This window comes from Rhagoletis zephyria, unplaced genomic scaffold (assembly GCF_001687245.7).
Source record: "Rhagoletis zephyria isolate East Lansing unplaced genomic scaffold, Rhagoletis_zephyria_1.1 Rzeph_scaffold_09166, whole genome shotgun sequence".
Taxonomy (NCBI): Eukaryota; Metazoa; Arthropoda; class Insecta; order Diptera; family Tephritidae; genus Rhagoletis; species Rhagoletis zephyria.
Window position 1 is genome coordinate 1 of NW_016166245.1, and position 23312 is coordinate 23312.

A 23312-nucleotide genomic window follows, 5' to 3' on the forward strand; every position below is an offset into this window, starting at 1 on the left:
TTCGAATTTCCTATAAAATTAATAAAAAAATCAAAAAATTTAAGGTTTTCATCAGTCTTTTTTTATATGCAGTTTTATAGTTTCTTAAATGTTATTAAAATGCATATTCAACTTGCTTAGAACTCGCGTTGATTTTTAATATACATACATATATATATATATATTTTTTTTGGTGACGGTGGATTTTCTTCCATAACACTTGCAATTCTCAAAAATCAACGCGAATTTTGAGGCACTTTAAACTTGCACTAAAATTGAATGGACTATTCTAATGGATTCTATTCTAAAAAATTCTGAAGAACAAGTTTTAGAAATATATGAAAATTTCTTGAAGAGATTTGAAACTTTGATTTGTATGGGTTTTGTTGTGGAATTAATTATGTAAAAAAAAAAACATTCTAAACTTTTTATTTAGTTTCATTAACTTGTAAACACGTCGCACTGCTATTTTCCTGAACACTGTGTGCCAGTTACCTGAAATGCAAAATAACGTAACAACATCGTAACTGAAATGGAAAAAGTCGTGACTAATTTTTTATTTAATTTTTTTTTCATAAAACGATGTGGGGGGGTTTTAATTCGATGTAATCCATCATAGCAATCAAAAATTTAATTTTGAATTTTTTATAAGTTACGACTTTTTGCATTTCAGCGACGATGTTGTTACGTTATTTTGCATTTCAGGTGACGATATGTAGATATTTACAGTTTTCGGGTTGATGGGCTATCTGGTTATATGATTACTTTCACTGTATTTTATTGTTGAGTATAAACTATAACCAGATAACCTCTTAAAATGAATGGTGTTAATATATCAAAATTATATAATTTTGACTTGCGTTTAATAAATAAAATGCTGAAATTTAACTAACCTGTGCTTAAGTAAAAAAAAGTCGTTCACTGGACTTGCTGAAAAATTTTGGGAAATGTGAAATGTTCTGGTTTTTGTAAATAATTCATATTAAAAAGAGAGTCTATACTATATTTTTTAATAACTTCAAAAAAGGAGAAAGTTATCAGTTTGACAAAATATTTTTTTTCTTTCTTTTTCTTTTCTTTCTTTTTTTTAACGGAATGGAGGTACCTCAAGGGTGGTTCCATACTAATTTGATTTAGGTCCGATAATTGAATCGTGAAGAAATTAACGGCCCTCCTAAATTTTTATATGGATATGGAAGTCGGTTTTTGGCATAAAATTTACTAGTTATGTTTTTGTGCACCAAAAAAATTGTTTTTACCAAAAATTTACTTAGCACTTTTGCACCTTTAAGTAGCGATAAGTACCTTATATTGGCCAATTCCTTTAATTTTACTTCGAAGGTCGAAGGCATATAATGACGAGATTATGAAGATTTTCTACAAAATTTTACTAAAATAAATTATTGTTTTTATGAGCTTAGAAACTACTTTTATGTGCTGTATGTTTGGGTATACTTTCCTTGTATTTACTAATCCTAACTGAAAAAAAAGTTTTATAATAACAAATTCATTTCAAATGTTTGACTATAAAAATATTAATTAAAATAGAAAAAAAATGTACGACGCCTAATTATACTATTCACCAAAAGTTACTTCCTTAAAGGACTATTACAGGCAAGAAAGAGATCGCAGACAAAAAGCTGGTCTTTGGAAAATGTAACATATTTACTTACGGATTTTTAAAATATATTAATAAAGCTTAATTAAATAAACTTAACTGCAAATAAAATAGTAATAACGTAAACATCACTTTCTTGTACTCCTCTGATTTATAATTTTAGTTTTTTTACGAAGATTCATAGATACATAAGTGTATTCTTTATAACTAATAATAAATGCTTATAATTGACTACAAAATTAAAAATAAATAAATATAAAATTGTATATTCTTGTAACAGTCAGTTTGTAAGTTCATAAGTTCTAAGTTTTGTAATACGTATGTATTGAAAAATGTTCTGATTTGCTATTTTGTAAAAGCAAAGCACTACTTTAATACAAAAATAAAATAAAGGAACTTGTTAGAATATGTATGCATAAGGTAATCTTGTTGATGTCTTTTAAACAATCAAAAAAAAAGAAACAATGATCAACACATTTTTCCCGTACTCCCAGCAGGAAATTGAAGTAATAACTGCAAATATTGCTGTAGTGGTCACCACTGAAAGAAGTTAGTAGATGTGCCACTGACCGACGAGTTTTGGCTTGCTGAAGTCAGTCGTTTACCGGCTATACTCTGTTTACTCCATCGACTGAGAACATGCTAAGGGTCAGTTACTCAATGTCTGGCTAACACTAAGGGCCGGTTGCTCAAAGCCTGGTTGCCACTTATCCCCGATTAGACATCGTTATCGACGTTACCGACACCGTGTTATATGCATGGAGTCAAAAACGTCGATAACGATGTTAACCGATGATTAGTGACAACCAGGCTTTGTGCAACCGGCCCTAAATGCAGGTTAAATGTCGTAAACCTGTAACCTGTAGTTAGTATTAACCAGACATTGAGTAACCGGCCCTTAATCTATTTTATTTCTTAAATGTATGCATTAATACCGTTCGAAATGGGAAGAGACGGCACACAGTGTGGGAAATTAACTTTTTTGTGACAAAATCAATTATTTTCAGAAGGAAAAGACATAGCGAAAGAAATGTAACGGCATTTGTACGAAAAACTATACAAAAGAGGATGGATTCTGTGATAGCCCTGAATATCTTTTCATTACTTGATGACCTTGGTCGATCCGTCCGAGGCTTCTTGTTTAAATTTCTGTACTCATGCTTTCATGAGTTGAGTACTCAGTGATTTATTTAGGTGACGCAAATGATGCAGATTTAAAAAAATTGGCCACGCAGTAATTTTGAAGTACCGGCAACAAATAAATTATCCCAATAAAAAATTGCCATGTGCAATACCATTTTAGCTACCGGCAACGCAATCTAAGTTCGCCTAATCGAATCGTAAAGTTTGTAATCGACCCACAAATTTCTAAGGCCGAGGTTAGCAATAGGCATAACCCTGCGCTCCTTCTGCGTGCAATGTTTGCGCTGAAGGTGGAACAAATTAAAAAAAGACTTTTGGGTCACCCTGTAGTATACGGGGGTTTGTCTGATTTTACGATAACAATCGAAGTAAATTCAGTCATAAAAATTTAGTTATCAAAAGTTATCACGTTGACAAATTTTATCGAATCATCCATGTTTATAGTTCTCGAAATTTATCGAGTTATACTTATTTATTAAGTTATTGGAACGTTTCCAATTATTCAAATCGATCAATGTTTATTGTGCTGTCGAAATTTATAAACACAGAAAATTAGTTTCCGAACTTTACGGATAGTTATCGAGCTATAAAAATTCATAGGATTATCGAAATTTGTCAAGTTAATTAAATTTATCAAGTTATCGATATTTGTTAAATTATAATTATTTATGCAGTTAACGAAATTCATCGAGTTATCGTAATTCATGGGATTCTTGCAACTTATAGAGTTATCAATATTTATTTATTTACTAAAGTTTTACGATTTATCGAATCGAAGTTTTTGAAGTTTTCAAAATACGATATATATTATCGAAACTTCAAGGTTAATACGTATATCGATTTATCACTGCTTATCGAATTTTATCGCGTTACCAGAGTGTAACAAACTTTCTAAAAATATAGGGCTACAAAAATTTACCGAGTCAGAGAAATTCATAGAGGTATCCAAAGTTTACGGAGCTATCGATTTATAACGAGATATAAACATTTTTGAATTCTGGACATGCGTATATCGAGCCCCCGGAAACGCATAGTTATCGAAATTATTCGAGTTATAGAATTTTTTGAGGTATCGGGTTTTAACGTTTTTGAAGTTCAGTGAAATATTGATACGTTTCCAGTAAATAATTGTGTGTTCTTCCATGAAAAACAGCTTCTCATAAAAATAGAATCGCCGTTCGGAGTCGGCGTAAAACTGTAGGTCCCTCCGCTTTGTGTGACAACATCAAGGCGTACGCCACAAATAGGAGGAGAAGCTCGGCCAAACACTAACATAAGTGTATTTCGCCAGTAACTGGCGCTCATAGTAAATTATAAAATGTTTACATTTTCTTAGCTGCATCCTTTGTATGGAAGAAAATTAGTGACACCATCAGCAAAAAAAAAAAAACAATCAAAAACCAACCGGATTTTTGAGCAACTCCAATACACTAAAATTTAGTTGGCCGTAAAACTGGATTACAAATTTATTTAAGAACGACGAATTAAAAAGCTTGAAATTTTTATGAAACTTTCCTGATTTTTTTTTATAATTTTTGTACAAATTCTAAAACTTGGACTTATAAGTTGTTTGTTATAGAATTATCTTTATTTTAATAAAAAATTATAATTAAAATTAAATACTAAAAAAATAAAGTGCTGAATTTTTGATAAAATAAACAAATTAAATCAAACATCATTTTCTAATTATAATTGCAGTTTAGAGTTATGTTGGCTACAATTCAGTCAAACTGCTACATTTTTGGATACAAAAGCAATTAAGTGACATACTGTTTGTTTTTGTCGGAACCAGGCACAAAACAACGCGTGCAGAAAACTTAACTCAGACTACCTGCCGCCCATTGTACGGTTTTCATGTCACACGTGAAGTGACCAGTCAGTAGTCCAACAAGTTGTCTGCAGTTCCGTCTGCTCAATGAGAGCCAAACAACTAGTAAGACCTTTCTAGATTGAAATGAGTTTTTGCCCACCGATAGCCCTTCACTGCCTCCCAGTCTTTGCCGAGCTGATGGTTGCTTCGATGGCCGAAGGTGGAAGTGTTATATCTGGTTGCTGAGCGAGGAATACCTGATCTCAGCCAACTCTGGCCAAATGGTCCGATGTCTCATTACCAAGTACTTCCGTTTGGCCTGGAAACCGGAGTAAAGCAAGCTCGTTATGTTTGCCAACATAATTTAGTCGAGCCTTGTACTGCCGAACTAATTTGGAAGTAGTTAGAGGGCTGGCCAACGCCTAAGTGCAGAAATTGAATCGTAACATGCGTTCATGGGTCGAAAACCATACGAAAGAAACTTGTGTGATATGTGCGCCAGTCGTATAAGCTGAATGGGGAAAAGAGTACGTTCACGTATGCCATAATCCGAAACTCCTTATCCACCTATTTTCCACGACGTAGTCCACGGCCTTGAGGATTGCAAATACCTGCAGGTGGCATTTAAGGCTTCCCCACGTATGAAGACACAAAGTGACGGTAAGTGCAGCTGTGCGTCAAGAGCACCGATGTTTTAGAGAAAGCTTCAGTAAAGCACACGGCAATAGTTCTTTGAAGTTTGGCAAGCAGACTTTCCACGCTATTGATTGAAAGCCAGCTTCACTATACCACCGACGCATAGCTGATTATGGGTCTGATCATAGAGATATAAATCCAGAGGATTCTCTTTGGTGACAGACCCCAGGTTTTGCCAAAGACCTGTTTACACTGCCAAAAAGCTGCCAATACTGCTTACAATCAACTACAAGTCAACTACAACTTGCGAACTTCTTCCATACCCGTTATCTATTTTTTTTTAGAAATCTTACAACAAACAAAAAAAAAATAAGCATTGCAAACTACAAAACATTGACCGCGGGTTTTCTAAAAGGTGCTTAGCTAAGTTTTAGCCAACTTGAGTCTCACCGAAACAAAAAAACAACTACTAACGCTGGCAAAATTACTTAGCAGAATTTACTTGGCCGCAATTAATTCATGTACGAAAAAAGAACAACGATTTCGAGGAAGTCATGTTATATGTATAGCAATGTAAAAACCAAAACTACTAAATTGCGCGCTATGCCGTCCATCTGAAATCTACAAAAAATGCTTAGTGGTCTGTATAAATTTAATGTTAAAATATGTGCCACACTTGTTATGAATTTATTTTTAATTTAAAATCAGCACAAAGCCTTGTTAAATTAAACTTTACAGCGACTGCTTCACACTTCCTGTTGTTGCGTTCTATAGAGTGCTCTCACACGCACACACAAACACACACATCAATTTGTTTACATACCTTTGCAAAGAACACTGCTGGGAAATTCTGTTGCTTTTATTCTTAGTGCTAAAAGTGCACTTAGGTACTAAAAATTTAAATATCTGTTGTGGCAGCTAGGAATACATTGCAACATTTTAATTAAAATCGTATCTGCTTGTTACGATATCATGTGCATTGTTTCAAACACCTGCTCGCTAGCAAACCATTCTCACACAAACGCACACATGTAGATTTCAACATATTTACGCTTACATCGGCTGCGATCTAATAGATAGCGCAAAATTTACAATGCAGATAAGTTAGTAGATTAATGGCAAAGTCTGCGATGAGCATGCGCACAAGTATTCAACTGCCTGCTTGCGCTTCATTGTTTCATTGTGGGTTGAGCGTTGTGCAAAGTATGTAGTGAAAAAGCAACAAAACCACAGATTAAAAGTAAAGCAACGACTGCTCATTGCAATTAGGACAATGCTGCTGTAAAAGCTGCAGCTGTGTGGCCCACGCTGCATTTTTTTTTTTTTTTTGTTAATGACTTTTTCCATGTTGCAGCTGTTTGCGTTTATCGATGCTGAAATTGATTGAAATGTTAGAATTCTTACATTTCCATCAGTGTTCAGCTGTACAGCTACATATATAAATGTTTGCTGGCAGTCAGAGACTAATTAAATTTGTTACATATTTCTGGTCAACATATGAGACCTTCCCTATTAAAGGTAGACCCCCCTGCGCAATATGGGTTAAGGTATTGTAGGAAAAATTGGGGTGCAAATAAAATAAAGTTAAAAAAAGCATGATGCCGGACCAATTTGTTTTCTGGCAGCGTCTGACTCAATCCAAAAAAATTTCAAGCACCTTCATTTTGTGCAATTGAATATTGAAACTTTGTTCACACAGCAGTTTCCCAAAATAATAGATTCAGTTATTTTGTTTTTCTTTTTAATTGGGTTTTCCTTACGTCTGTGCTTAAACTAAGCAAATCCGTGAAACATCTTGGTTTACTCCTTTATAGAACAATGAACTGGAATGAAAATATTGAAGTGTATGTATGGACACAATTGCCATTTATAGCTTTAGAAAAGTAATCGCCGCCGTGGTGAGACCTATAATCCTCTATGCAGTGCCGGCCATTGAGAAGTAATCCAATTTAAAACTACCATACATAAGTGGAGCTCTTCGCACAATACCCACTTATATTACCGGACATTTAAGCCGGCTTTAAGGCAAGAACTCCCGCGAGGAGGGAAATCAGAAGAGCATTTGGATTTAAAAACATACTTACACTCTATCACAGTATGCATGTACATATCCGTGGTATATAAAATTTAAACCAACGAGTAGAAGCGGTGTATACTCGAAGAAGTTATTTGTAAAACTGGGTTTTTGAGCTGAAATTATAGCTACGAAGGAGGCTGTCCGGTGGTTAATCACATGAGATCTGGTTCCGCAGATAATAACTATTTGTTCGTCGTCAAAAAGCGCAATTCAATGCCGATTTTAATGCCAGATAATAAAGATATGTTGCGTTCGAACTTCCAAGGTCAAGTACTAGCTTATCGACTGTAGATTCTACTTAAGAATCAGGTGTACCGCTGATATTGTACAGGCTCTAGATTAGGACGAACTCCTTCGAATTGGCTAATAAAAGACAGGATGCTGAAGCGATAACACTTGCAACGATGACAACGCTCTCAACTTCCGACAGTAGTAGGGATCATTACGGGCTACTGTCTTATTGGAACGCAAGCCAGCAGAATGGCGTTTTCCAGCAAATGATTACTGTCGTACATCATCGGACACTATCTTAACCCGCAAATGAAATTTGTTTGACTGTATCATTCGACAAATATTTGGTTCCATTACAAGGTAAATGTCCACATCAGCATTGAGCCAATTAAATGGTATCACAACGGTCTACATAGGCGTTAGTATGTCTCCATCCGGGACTTGGACAAATATTTTTCGAAATTGTTTAGATTTTATTTATTTTCTTCCGACTGGTAATACCGATTATGCAAATTTTTTAAGCTTTTGAAAATGATGATGTTTTCTTCACATTTTTATTTTTTATTTTGTCATAAAATATTTTTTTATAAAAGTTATTAAATTTTTTAAAAATATTACTGACATCTCAATGGCTTTAAAATGGCGTTTTGGTCTAATATTGTTGTACGTTCGATTAACAATTATTTCCAGAAAAAAATTCGTCGGAATGCATCGAGACGAAGGTTATTCAAGCTTTTCTTTTGTCGCGTGAAAATTCGTGGGTAGAGAGATTTATAGATGTGAAAGGGATTCTGAGATTTTTTTGAAGAAAAATTTAATTTTTTGAAGTTTTTATAAGCAAGGATATTTTTAAGCGATCTTTTTTTCAAAACTCATTTTCCCTTAAAGTATTTGATGAAAGTTGATGAAATGTTTTTTTTTTGTAACACTACTCTTACATTAGGGCTTTAAAAAAAAATATTTTTATATTTTATAAAATTATTATTTTTTTTTTAATTTAAACATTATAAATATTCCAGTTGCATTACAAATATGTTCTTAATGAATGTTTTCCATTTCGTTTATATTTTCGAAAACTGCATTTATTGAAGAAAATATTTGGAAAAAAAAATTTTTTTAGATCATTTCTGTTTTTGACTTGCAGGTCTTATAGGTCTATAATTTCTAAAATAATTCGAATTTTAAAATATTGTGGAACTTGAATTTTTCCTTTATCTTTGTGAAGCATAAACAGATAGTTGCACAAAAAAAAACGCGACCTTCGAAAAAATGGTGGCCCACTTGACAAATTTTTACTCACTTTGGAATTGTTTCACCATTCTAGAAGAGAAGTATGTAATGTTAGAAAAATGACGCCAACGCGGACCGCAGTGGTGTTATGCAACTTTTAAAGCTGCAAACTATATGTATGTATGTATGTCAAAAGTGGGTTATGTCAATATTTTCTTGAAAGAGCAGTAACCTCCATGGATTTTACTGCCCTTTCGAAAAGATTAGGCTTGATTCCCCTGACTCATATGTCATCGTAAAGTTAACACGATTTTTAACATTTCGGACATTGATTCACTTTTCAATTGTGTATTAATGTCAATAACATTATTTTCACCATTCTGTATTTATTTATGTCATTGACGTTAATTCCCTAACAAAAGTGAATTTATGTCAATTGACATTAATTTCATTGGCATTATCGCACGTCACCTTGCTCGCGCTTACCCGCTCTATGCGGGAGCATTGGTTCACAGCAGAAAGAAAAGACGCTTCGGTGGAGACACTACGATTTTTACGATTCTATCAATCTCTTCGTATTATTGAGTTGGAGAGAATATACATAGACCCCCAATCATTGCTTTCACATGAGTAACGAATTGGCATACGTTATTCTAAATGAGCTATGAAAGCATGTTATGATACATGAAATACATATGAATATCTCTATGCAAAACTATGTAAATTTTAAAATATTTTATTTTTATTTTTTAGTGGGAATAGTAATGGCAGGAAACAAAATTCAGATCCTCGTAACTGCTCATTTGGTCATTAGGTGTACTATGGCGCAAATCTTCAAATAACTTGAGCATACTTACACCTTTCAAATTACCTTAATAAAACTTGGGCCGAAAAATCATAAACGCGCTTTTATGCTTAAGCGGTTGAGGATAGTGATTATTTAAATTGCCGGTAAAAGTACTTAGCTAAATGAAGCTTCAATTGATAGGAGTATTGTTTAAATCTTAGACCTTGCCAAGATGTATTTTCATTCATGACCTGTGCTAGATAGTCAAGAGAAGACAATCTAACCAACTAGTGGTCTTACTGCCACCAATGAGTTTCAGAAAAAATCAACTGATTTACATTGCTGCAATTAAAGCGAGATGATAAACAAAATCGACGGCAGCGTTTTTGATGCTCAACTCATTTTTCTGTACTGAACGCAACAAAGGTTTATTACTTTTTTTATAGACGTTATTTTATGATAAATGTGCTACTGATGGCACAATTAAGCAACGCATAATTTAATCCGCACAATTTGCCTTTTTATTACGCGACAAGGCGTCGTCATTAATTCAGGAGACTTTTAAATTACTCAAGGAAACTGAACAGCCCAGCTAGCATTTTAAAGCCAGTAAATGGTGTATGTATTTTTGCATACATCTATTAAGCAGTGATGAATAGTGATAGAACGGTACGAGTACCGTGTACGAAATATCGACACTTTTCTTGAGTACTGAGTAGTATCGGTTACTCGATACATTTTGACAAGTATTGAGTAGATATCGCAAATATCAAAAAGTATCCACGTGTGAAATTTTTTCTCAAATTTGCCAAGCTTTTCTACGAATTTCGCAAAGCATTCAATTTTAATTGGAACATTTTTAATTTAACTTCATAAGATTTGTTTTTCGTTTTCTTCATAAAAATTCTAATTTCACTTTCAAAATTTTCTCAACTAACCTGTAACTTTAAAGCTCACTTTATATTTAAAGGTGGAATTAAAATTTATGATTGCGTCTAAAGTATGGCATTTTTGATCGGTTTAAAATTGGTTTACAACCAAGAAACATACATATGCTAAAAACCGATAATAGAAATGCTTTACTTTAGACGTAGCTTTATTTTTAATCCAACCTTTAAATATAAAGTCAGCTTTAAAGTTAAAGGTTACTTCAGAAAACGGCCCTAAGTTATGAAATATAAGAGATCTGCGTGCTTTAGAATCCTTTTTGATTTTAAATCCGCTTTTATTTTAATAAGTTAATTAATCCCAACGGTTTTACCCTCCTTCCGCCCAACCGACACAGTCCGATTGACGTACGCAACTGTTTTTTTTTGTTGATGCCGAGTCGTGGAAAACAGAAGTTTTTAAGTACACGGTGACCAGCCGTCATTTATTATCCTTTACTCATACGCCACGTACGCCCGAGTAACACGCTTTACTGCTCGTATTTCATACAAAAAATCTTTGCGCATTTTCATTTGACCACTCCTATTTCGTATTTATCCATCGATTTTCTTCATCAGTAATTTTTTTTGTAACAGAACAAGCTTTTGTACAAATGCAAAAATTTGGCACAGAACTTGTTATGTTTCAAATTTTTCTTCTGTTAAAGTTTGATTTTTTTTTCATTTTTTCATTAAAAAATAAAAAAAAGCTAGAATGATTAATTAATTTGTCAGAAACTATAATCCCTATCGGAAAGTGATGTATATACGGTTTATGGAGAATTTCATTGGCTTTCATTTCCGTATTTTATATGTATTAAGATTTTTAAATTGGTTCGTAACATATACGTGATTAAAAGGAACCAATTTTTGCTTTAGCTGAATAACGGCAAATTGAAAATATCTCGAAAACATATCCATAGAAAAAAAAAAACTTGATTTTCGGAATCACCGAGCAATTCTACATAGGAATTAGATAATTGCGTCTGGAGAACAATTTTGCTGTAAACCAGTGTAAATTTCCACGCTGGAGAAAGAGGAATGTTTGATATAAAAAGCACTGCCGTCCTTATATTTAATAGAGCTTTTAGTTTCCCTCGATTGTTCGATAAGCGATATCTCCTGAGGCTCACTTTCTCCTATATTGAAAACCTCGTTATACTCACGAGCTTCTCGATGTCCAATTTATGGCCACGTGTTTGGGGTATCCTATAGGGCGGCGATGGGCATCGCTTTGCCCGCGGGCAAAGCTCTTTTGAGGTTTCTATACATTTTGTATGGGTGTGTGCAAAGTAAAGCTCTCTCTGCCCATCGCTGCTGTAGGGTATTTAAACCATGAAATGTTGAATTTCTTGACATAAGCAATACTCGTCTTTCTCCAGAATATAAACCATATGCATGTTCTTTTCCATTATGGTCTGTATTGTCAACCACTTAAGGATCACAATTTTTCTTCAAGATCTGAGCCTTTAACTAAGCTTTTGGGCATTAAAGAAGCTTCGTTACCTTTTTCATTGTGAGGAAAGATCAATTTCGGAGAAAAGTGGTGAGAATGAAGAAAACGCCTTCATTACTTTGGATTTTATTCCACAAGAAAATGACTACATTGAACCAGCGAAAGCATACATATATTTAATTCATTTAATTCTATTGCATAACAATTTTAGTATTGGATACTCCACCCTTATTTCTATGTATGGAAAGACCCTTATCGGGAAAGTTCTAGAGGTGTTTTGAAAAAGCAATGACAGCTCGCAGCTAACCCCTTTATTTGCCGGACTGCTAATCATCACATGGATTGTGTGACTCGCCCACTTTGCAAAACATTCAAATTCCAAACATTTTCCGTTGAATTTAGGTCCTGTGAAAAGGAGCCACTCTAAAAAATTAGGACTTCGCTTCGTTATCCTCGCTTTTACAGCTCCTGTAGGGCAATTCGGTGCGTAATTTTGCTAGCATATTTATTCAACAGCAAAGTGCGAAAATTAGCTACAAATGTTAAAAAAAAATCAATAATGCTTTTTTGCTTTTTATATGCGTGTTTGTCAAAATCTTATTATCAACCGGTATAAACGGGCGGCTATCTGCATCCTATTAGGCCAGCCACTAGAAACCTTAATTAGTTCAATTTATTCACCGCTACATTGGAGGTCTTACTCGAGTGGTGGAAACTGTGTTGTTTACATACACACCAGTGAACTGCATTTATTCGTATTTTTAAGTCATTCGTTGAATAGCACAAGAAAGAGTATAAGTGGATATTAGTTAATGAAGAATATTCACTCAAATCCAATAATACTCTCTTAGGCGCGGCACACAAAAGGTTCTTTCCCTAACAATCCGGACCGGATCCGGTAATTAGAGAATAAGCGAAATTTGCTCGCTTTTCGTGCCCAGAATTTGAGAAACAGCTGATTCACGTTGTTTTTGTTTTTGCCACATCAATGCAAAAACTTGGAAATTGAATTTTTATTTAACAAATTTGATTTTAAGTATATAAAAATTGAAAACACACTGGCCATTCACTATTCCTTAAAAGCACCAAGTAAATGCAGGCAACATGCTAACACAAAACAGCTGATATGCACTTTGACTCTTTATCCATTTTTATCCGGAGAAAAGGTCCGGGCTGTTTCGGGCAGGAAGAAGAAGATACTTGCGATCCAATTCGTTCCAATTTTCGCTCTCTATTACCCATTTTGTTGAGTATGGGAATGATTCTGGGCTGTTTTGGGCACTCGCGGGATCCCGCGTTGCGTACGGGAAAGAACCTAAAGTGAGGGTATGTAAAATGAGTAAGTGCTCTGTTGGTATGAATCGGTGTAAAGCTCAATTCTCTCATTGAGCCAGTAAACAAATTTGTTACATACAACTTTGGCGTTGGCGTTGCTTCAACAGCTGACTATGAATACATAAATTCAAGCTTAAAATAATGGTGATATGAACATAACCATATAAATCAGCTGTTCCAACCAACCTTATGGCCAACACTGTATTCGATTAGTGGTGCCACACCGCGTTGTGGCATAGCCATAACCATAGAAATAGAGACCAATCGAATTTTGGTTATCCGCTATAACCATAATCAGCTGATATCTGAAGTGAGAGTAAGAATGTGTTGCCAGACGTTCAAAAAACAAAAAAAAAGTGCTGTTAAGGTTTTGGAATAAGTGTAGAATATGAACCATTTAGCTATGCTACTTCTCACGCTGATTTCAACTGTACCAAAAATATAAAGAAGATATAAAAGATTTAATTAAAATTAATTATCCTTCGGTTAATGTACATAATTTATATCCTTTTTTATATTTTTAATCCAAAAATACTTAAAAACGAAAAAAATTATAATTTTTCATAAAATAACATTTTTGTAAAAATTTCATAAATAATGCCAAATAAATTTATATTAAGTAAAAGTTAGTACCTTTGATGTACATATTTTATTATGATCTGCTGTTGAGTTTTAAAAATTTAGTGTTAATTTAGTGACAGTGAAAGAAGTTCTGCAATTCTCGCGTCTGACAACACCGATATTGTTGACTACGAAAAATCAGCTATTTTTGTTATGATACCTATAATCGATGATAGTTAATGTGATTACGGTTATGGCTATAGCGTCATGGTATGTCACCACTAATTTAAGCTTCAAATGCAGCTGTCTAAGCCAAAAGTTGGCAACGCAAACCCTAACACAAAGCAGAAGATAGCAAATATGGCGGGTCTTAACGCACCCTCACTTTCAGCTCACGCTCATTTATGGTAGCATCCACCTGGTGGCACAAAGCAAAACACAAATAATCAGCCTCATTGAAAAATGACTTGCACTCGGCACGACACTCGCAATGAGCTAAATATTCAACTCGTTGAAATTTATTTTCAACGTCTTATACCAACAAATGAATAAAATCAAATTAGTAACCTATACTCGAAAGTGATAAGAATTGCCGGCACAAATAAGGGTACGCATATTTTGAGTATGTTCGTGTTTTGGGTGGGAATTATTCATAATAGTTTTTAGAGTTGGCATGAATACTCATTTGCGAAAATTGTTATGGCTCATGATTAAGTACACCATTTTATTAGTACTCAATGAAGAACTCTGATACACACATAGTAAACACTTCGAGGCACTAATAGCAAAAAGCGGTTCTCCAGTAGCTTCTACGAGTACATAGACAAGAACAAATATCATTGCCGGAAGGCAATCAGAATGCTTTGGCCTAAAACACGTGCATACGTACACATTATTCACATATACCTACCAGTAAACAAATTTTGTTTACTCATTCCTTTTTCCCTGCATTTCTTTCTTTTATTGCTAGAAACATTTTGTGCAGATGCCCATTGTGAAGGCCTAATTGTTGCTTCAGAACAAACATTTAGGTTTGAACTCAACTTGAGGTTAAGTTGAGAACTAAGGTATTTCTCAAATCTCCAACGTTGTTTCTCTACAGTACCTTAAGTGGAGGATCATAGCGTTCTCAACAAAAAGGGCATTTTTCTTTGCATGAAAAAAGGACGGTTTCTCAAGTTGATAAAATGCTAGTTCTCAACTTGAAGTCCAATGTAATTCTCCAATTGGTCTTAAACATATCATTGAAGTACTGAGATTGAAATAGTAACATACATTATACCTTTTTGATTGAAACGACATGCATAGATGAATTTAAATATTAATTTTTCATTTTATTACTCCTTTTATATTATTTAGTTAATCAATATCATATTAAAATAATTCACTTCACAGTATACAGTCCGACAGTAATTTTGCCACTTGATTCACTTCGCATTTTATTTCCTTTCAAGATTATTTTATGATACTTTGCAGATTATTTACTTTTTGTTGGTAATTTTCCTCTTTGTATAACTTTCGTTTTTTACTTAATAATAGAATTTGTTTCTCTTTCATTTTTACGTATCTGCACGCCGGTTAGAGATGAGTTGGAGAATGATGTTGGATATCAACTTGAGAACTACGAATTTCTCCAAGGTTGGAGAAATATTTTTTGGGTGTTTATTGGGTTTAAGCATTTATGTATGTACATTAGACTGGGTCGGTCCCCATACAAAAAAAAAAGTTGCTAATGTCCGCCCCTAAATTTAAAGANAAAAAAAAAAAAAAAATTTTTCCAGAACCCTCTCAACATAATCTTTAAATTTAGGGGCGGACATTAGCAACTTTTTTTTTCGACCCAGTCTAATGTACATTTGTAGATGCCTACGTACATATACATATGTATATACGCATCCGCTAAAGCATTCAGTGTTTAGTGCAGCTAAATGTTAATTTATAACTAACGTCACTTGTTTCCACACCACACATTATGTAGACGACATTTTAAAATTAGTGTGACTCCGTGCGCCCGTCTACTTACATAATTACATATGTCCTTTTCCTCTCAAATGTGCATGAGCCATCGCATTCTAGTTCAAACAGATATGTATCAACTTTTAGCGTTTGGTTTGGTTGCTTCGACTTATGTACATACATATGTACTCGTTTTTGTATACAAATTATTAAGATCATTTTATTGCTCTTCGTGTATGTATCACGATTCCAAGCCACTCGCAATGGAGAAATTACTTAACTAAAACAAATACTCTCTTCTTTTCTATATTGGAAGAAGCACGTTCGCTGATTTCACATGTGCTGGCGCTTTTAGTGAGTGGGCGTGCCTTGCTAACAGGCGCTTCTCAAAACTTTTTGCCTCCTAGACCCCTTTCAAAATTTTACTGGTTTCTGTGCGCAGCCTCTGCTACATTTATACCATATTTCCAAAGCTCGTCAAAAAATGTGAAGATTAGATGTAACAATGGAAATCTGCATCGCGCGTGAATTCCAACTCTAAATTCGGAGTTATAAAAATAAAAGGAAGAATAGTATATTTTTTTGTGTTCTATCTAATAAAATAACTAGTGTTCGCCCAGAGGTAGAAACTCAACCTTTTAAATTAAGGGGCGCTGAGGTGGACTGAGCTGAGCCCAGTTGAGTTTAGTTGAGTTGATTGAAGTGAACTGATGTGAAATGCGTTGAACAACATAACTGAATATAACACAACACAACACAACACAACACAACACAACACTTTGTTAAACTCCATTTAACCTCTCAGTATAAATTAAAATAATAATCAGCAAGAAAGCGCAAGTAAATCCAGCACCTTTCAAAATGTGAAATTATAAAATATAAGATTTAAAACTTCTGCAGTGTACTGGTGTAACTAGAAACTTTTATTACATCCCAGCCTCAAGTACATACATATCTGTGTTCATATGGAAAAGTAGCTTTGTCGAAAGGCTGGCTTTAGTATAAATCTTCATTCGCAGCATACGATGGCGAATGACTTACTGGCGCTAAGCCGTTGAACAACTTTTGGCAAATAAACGTGGAAGATATAGTTCCGATACTAGCAAGTCAATATTCTTATTGAGTCTCATCGAAAAATTCCTTGCCGTTTAAAAAATAAAGTGATTGCCGTATTATACTAAAGCCAGCCTTTCGACATAAGCTACTTTTGCATACGAACACAGATAGGTATGTATGTTTTTTTTTTTTTTTTTGAGGAAGCATCGAAAGCCTAACCCCGTCAGTGTGGGACTTTAACCAGAACTAAACCTCCTACTGTCACAGTACCGATTCCCCCCGGTACTAGCGTCAAGTATTTCGTCGGGAAGCGGTTTGAGCACTAGTCTTAACGTCCGTTCTGGTCCTGATGCATTACGTCAGAAGTTGCATCTACTTGTTACCACCCGCTGTTAGTACAATTTCGGATCTGTACGCCCCCACCCACCATGTCCCTGTCCATACCATAGAATGTTCGTTTCTAAGACTGGTATCGTCTGTTTACGTGCACGTTTCGCCGCTACATCTTCTTGCCGGCTCACACCCTTTCTTGACGTTCGCGTGTACGCCTTGCCCGCTCGCTGTTGCGGAGTTGCTGCATCACTGCGACAGCCATATGCTGTACCTCGTTCCATGCGTGGTTGCTTCTCAGCATCAGTGGCACCAGTTTGTCTGGTGTGACACTACATCCAAGGTTATCTTCCACATGCTTCTTTAACTTTCGGAAGCGGAGACATACGAAAAGCACATGTTCTGCATCTTCGGGGCCAGCTGGTTCGCACTGCTCGCAATATGGGGTCTCTTCATGCCCAAATCGGTGAAGGTACGCTTTGAAACAGCCGTGGCCACTGTGAATTTGGGTAAGATATTAGTCTACTTCCCCGTGCTTTCTCTCGAGCCATGCTTCGACTCTAGGGATGAGTCGATGGGTCCACCTGCCCTTTGCTGCGCTGTCCCATCGTGTCTGCCACTGGGCCATGCTGCGTTGCTTTGCTGTATGCATATGTATGTATGTATGCGCATGCAAATGCATGTAACGGATGATATGGATTTTCGGCTTTTGAAATTTCTTATGCCTACCCAAACGGCATGCAACGGTATGCGTTAGCCAAGTTTGGAATAGTCCTACACTTTAGTACAAAATAAACAGCTATTCAAAGTCTTTCAGTCCATGATTTTAAGACACGTAGCCCTTGCCAAATCGGATGCGATGGATTTGCATTTTACTGACACTTCATTACGCGTGACATGAACACTCAGACGGACACACACAGCTTGAAGAACACGATCCGCATTAATGTGTAAAACTAAACTGAAAAGTGGACAGCAGGCAAGACCTGTGCTGAAGCGGGTGGGTTGCACGAATTATGCTAAAATACCGTAAATCATGCTTCTTATGGTGTGCTTGCACTGATTGTAGGCGAGCGCGAATACAATGTTGTAAAATATTTGCTCCAGGAGGGCCTCTGTGTGGTTAGTAGGAGTTGCAGCAGCGTCGGCATCGAAAAAATTTACTTCGGTCAACAGCTATTCAATACGTACTTGTCTGATATATGTTTTTGTGGTTGTGCCATGTCACATTGTCTCTTGATGCGGTTGACATAGCTGCATGTCGTTCGATTGGCAACGAAAGTACTCCTCTGCCTGTTGTCATTAATGTATGTATGTATGCCGGTGCAAGGCTACTGTTGCCACTGCAACTCATGCCACAGCTGCCACAGCTGCCACTGTTGCATACAGTGTACCTTTTGTGACCTCCCCCGTGTTGCACGCGCACCCTTTATGGGAATGTACATATTTTCAAATGCCACAACTTTCGTATTTTCCGCCAAGAAATGCGAGTAGACAAGCGTGAGATTTTTCGCATCGCCATTGTCACAATGGCAAACATCGAATAACAAATACTTCACTTGGATATTTTGGGGTGTTGAAAATTTAATTCAATGAATTTCACAAAAAAAAAGTTCGTGTGCCTATCCCTAAATTTGGTCTAAGCTTTTATGTAGCTGGATGAATAATGTTTTATTTTTATATGTATAATGCTCTCTTCGCTTTGTTCTTTTCATGCTTTATTTGCGCTATTCAACTCTGTGCCAGTTTTGTAAGGTTAACAATTTATTCGCGAAAATCGTGTTCAATTTTTTGGTGCCAAATCCAAAGGAATATGAAAATTAAGCAAATACGTATGTATACATGAAAAATGTTCGGTTGTATGATCGGTTTTGCCTGACCACGAATCATGAAAGACGAAACATATGTATACATATGTACATACTAGGCTGACCGAGCGCATATACTCTTTAAAGTTTTTAGGATTTGGGTATCAAATGATGCTAATTAATAATATAATAGTATGTATATCAAGGTAATAAGTACCTCAATATACAGTGAAGCAAAATGCAAAAGAAAAACTTTTGGTAAAAATAATTTTGATGTACAAAAATATCAGTAGATACCTCAGAATTTTATACAAAGAATATTTTGGAAGCAAACTTAATTAAAATTCACTTTTGAAATCTAATAAACTAAATAAATATCTTGTATTAAATATTATGTGGCAATCCTATACAGACATACACCAGATTGAAAGTACATATTTTGAGTATGTATGTACTGTGTATACATAGCAGATTATTTAATGTGTGCATGTAGGTATGTCTACATAAAAAAATTCTCGTTGAAATTAATAAGATACAAATTGGTATTAAAAAATGTGGCAACCCTAAAATATATTTCTGGATTAAATCCCTCTGAAATGTCTTTCAATTGATGTGCATACTAAGTTATTCAATTAAATTTGGTGGATTCGAAAAAAGTGGCAACTTTAGACTAACATCCTAAGGCATAACAGTTACTATGTATATAGGCTAAGCATTGCTAAAGAACTTGCTTTAAGTACACGTAGTATGAAATATTTTATCTTAATTTTCTAAACAAAAAATTAAATAAACATACGATGGAAAATAATTAGTGATTTTTAAAATACTTTCCATTTGATTCCCATATTATGATTTTTATTCAATTTGGAACTAATTTCGAATAGGTGGCAACCTTATGTGAATATTCTTGGAGATAACACCTATCTAGATAACCTTAAAATGCAAAACATTCTATTAACACAAAATTTCTTCAAAATCGTTAGAGCCGTTATTGAAACATCTATGGATATATACCGCCCATGTCAGTGTTTACATGATAAAATATTTGTAAAGAAATTTTATCAAGTAAAAGCTCCCGGATCATTCTGTGTCAATATTTGTAAAATAAAAAGCTTTGCAATTTCCACAAGAGGGGAAGTAATTTCCAAATGAGAGGAACTGTTTTCGTTGCAATATATGAAAAATATGAATTTAAAAGCTAAAAAGCTTTTGACTGCCGTAGCCGAGTAGGTATACATAGATGTCGGCTATAAAATCTGTGTGTCGCAGGTTCAAATGCAGTATTTAAATGATAGAAACAAATATTATAATTTTCACATCGTCACCTGAAATGCAACAAGATGTAACAAACATCATCGTTGAAATGCCAAAAGGCATCATTTTATAAAAAAAAATTGATATATTAGTCACGACTTTTTCCATTTCATTTACGATGTTGTTACCTTGTTTTGCATTTGGCTGAAACGCAAACTGGTAGCATTCTGGTTCACAACTGGTCGCTTTTCCTGCAGGGTAGCAATACGAGTACTTACGTGCACGCAACTTTTAAGTGTATGCATTTAAAGCAGTATAAAAGTCAACAAATGGTTGGTTCGTGGCTGAGATCTATGTACTTGCAAGCAGAAAGTCGCAGAAACTCAACGTTCATTAGCATATGCACAAAATCATATATATCCCTGCAGGCAGTTTATAAACTACTCTACTTCTCACAGCGGAATATTTTCTATTTGATATTTTTTCTTCAAATGTTGCGCTGGTAACTGCGGTTTCCGATAAGCGAAAAACCCTTTTCTTGCGAAAGTGCTATGATTAAGCGTCGTTGGCGGTTAGATGGTGCGCTCGTGCACTACAGTCACCCTGTCTAGCCCATCCGAATTAGCTCTGTCTAGCGCGTTAGCGAAATCGCACTTCGTACAATGTCGCTACTATTTTATTAGTCAAAAGAATTCCCATTGATTGCTCGCTGCGCAAGTTTGCATCTCGTTAGCGGCAGCTCAATGCTGCATTCGACTTTGACTTTGAAATGTTGTCAGTGACTTTGATTTTTTGTTACTTCCTACAAATTTGGTGCTGGTTTTCGTTTCGTTACGTAAGGTGTTTGTCAACGACAACGTTAGTGCCCGGAGATATTCAAAATAGCCGCAAGCGTAGAGTGACAAGTATGGCTGCATTGTGCGAAATATTGGTTTAGATATTTATATGTTTTAATGCGGCTTGTCTGAACATTAGCAAGCTCGCGTTGAAATCCCCCGTAAGAAAGTCACGACCTCTAACGAATGCATTTGTTAGTTATAATTTGTTAATAAAATCGCGTAGAAAAAGACCACTCAGAACGAGATCCAGTATACTACAGTCGCTTGAAGTCATCATATGCATACCGCCTCTAGCTCTAGGTGTCCTAAGCCCTGTCATAAATGATCCCGTAGTAAAACTCATAGACTCAATGCTGCCGAAGCTGACCTTTGTAAAGCCTTACAAGGTAATAATACCTGAAAGGGATACCTGTAAAACGATATTCGCGCTATAGCACTATATCGGAGCCAGAAGCACATTGGAATTGCAGGTGTCCTAGTTTTCACGCGGCGATCGCTGAGCTAATTGGAAAACTTTTGGACGAAATTGAGAAGAAGTTTAGGCATTTCAGAAGCTTTAATTTAATGTTGATGTCTCATGGTAAAAATGGTAAAATACCCCATCGCAAATTCTTCCATCATGTTCTGACCAGTCCGCGAAAAATTTCACTACCCCCTTCCTCCAGCCATCTAGTCCCACTCACTCAACCCTGGGGGAATGTGTTCACAGTGACGCAACGGCCTATTTAATCATGGGTGAAATCGAAATTTTAAGACTTTAGTATATTTGTCAAGACGTTGAGCGCCAAAGTGAAAGTGGTTTGAAAGGCATAACTTATATGCAAAGGGAATATATTCTGTGTAGGTTTGTTGGTGTAGCTCTCTCTAGCGCGTTTCATCAGCGATAACTCTTTAAAGCATTACGAGTTTAACTTTAGTTTCATAAAGCTAAGAAATTCCTTTCAATTTAAGAAAATACATATATGTATTTTTATTCTTTTCTCAATATAAAAACTTCCTATCTGGGATCAGGCCCAAAAAAGTACTGTCGGGAAGCTGCAGGCGAAAACTCCCAGACGAGGGAAGATTCGCGATGAGAATATTGTACTTCCAAGCGTATAAAGCCAGGATTGACGCCGTGACCGCTATTAGCTGCTTATTTAGTAAACAGATTAAGTTAACCTTGGTTCAGGTCACATAAGGTGCCCAGAAATTTATCCTTAAAAATAAGCAACCCACGCCTTGATATCTGCATTGGAATTCACCCCGCAGCCTCTATTTCTAGCCCCACTATCCAGGGAAGAAGTGACAGAACAGCATCGTTGGCGGCTAAAGTGGTCGACGAGTCCTGTTAGGTTGGTTTTAACACTGAGCTCTTGGTGCTTCAATTATTGCCTCCGGCTGGACGTCGATTAATAGCGATCAAGGCCGCTACTGGATGAAGGGCGGTACCCCTTTTCTTTATTGTAAAGGGTTCCCCATCGTCTGCAGCAGAAATGATGATATACATATATGGTGGTCTCAGGTACTCGGGTAAAATATTAGAGCTTTTATCGGCCTTCGGAACAAAAGCTTCACTAACGACCTTCCATTGATATATCAACTCCACACTCAGTTTGCATATATACGAGCTGGCTACCTATATGACACCTTCACAGCTATTTACACTGTGCAGAAATGATATCATTCGCTCTCAGAGACTTGATGGTAACGTTAATACACAGTTTTACTGCTGTAGGCGGACGATAACCCTTGCCGACTTGACGTTGAAATATTGGTTTAGAAACGGCATATACTCAGATTACTTACTAAACTGTGTGACAATATTTTCACAATTGTAGGAAATAATGGAGGTTACTCGAAGTATATTTGCGCTTTCCGTTTTTCGTTTCCGTAAGACCCATTTATTCTTTTTTGGAAAATCCCCAATTGTGATCGGACAAGCCTGCCGCTGAGTCGGATTATGTGACCGGGTGCCCAAACTTTCGCTCTCAGTCGCTATGGGAAGGTTCTGTGTTCAACCACTTTGGGTCTTTTGGCGATAGACGACGCGTACATTTTTATTAAGGTTGGTGGGTGCTCTCTTTATTTGAGAGGCATCAAATTTGCCTTCAGAGATGTTTAGCTTTAGGTCGACCGTTTTATATCGGTCATGTGCCATGATCGCGGGCAAAGGTCTTTTAAGCTCTCTTCACATTTTGTATAGCCGCGCGTAGAGTAAAAGCTCTCCCTGTCCATCACTGCTTTATATCTACAATTAGTGTCACATGCGGCGTGGAGAGCGGGTCGTATACTCATTCT

At 35.7% G+C, this 23312-nt stretch overlaps 1 long non-coding RNA gene across 1 annotated transcript; it reads right to left on the reverse strand.

Annotated features, from left to right (window-relative positions):
- Window positions 1-193: 193 nt before the first annotated feature.
- Window positions 194-20275, reverse strand: LOC108375592 (uncharacterized). Its single transcript, XR_001849183.1, has 3 exons — window positions 20257-20275; window positions 19938-19939; window positions 194-474 (listed from the first exon to the last, which is right to left on the reverse strand). It is a non-coding gene; the product is annotated as an uncharacterized LOC108375592 (long non-coding RNA).
- Between the last annotated feature and the right edge of the window lie 3037 nt (window positions 20276-23312).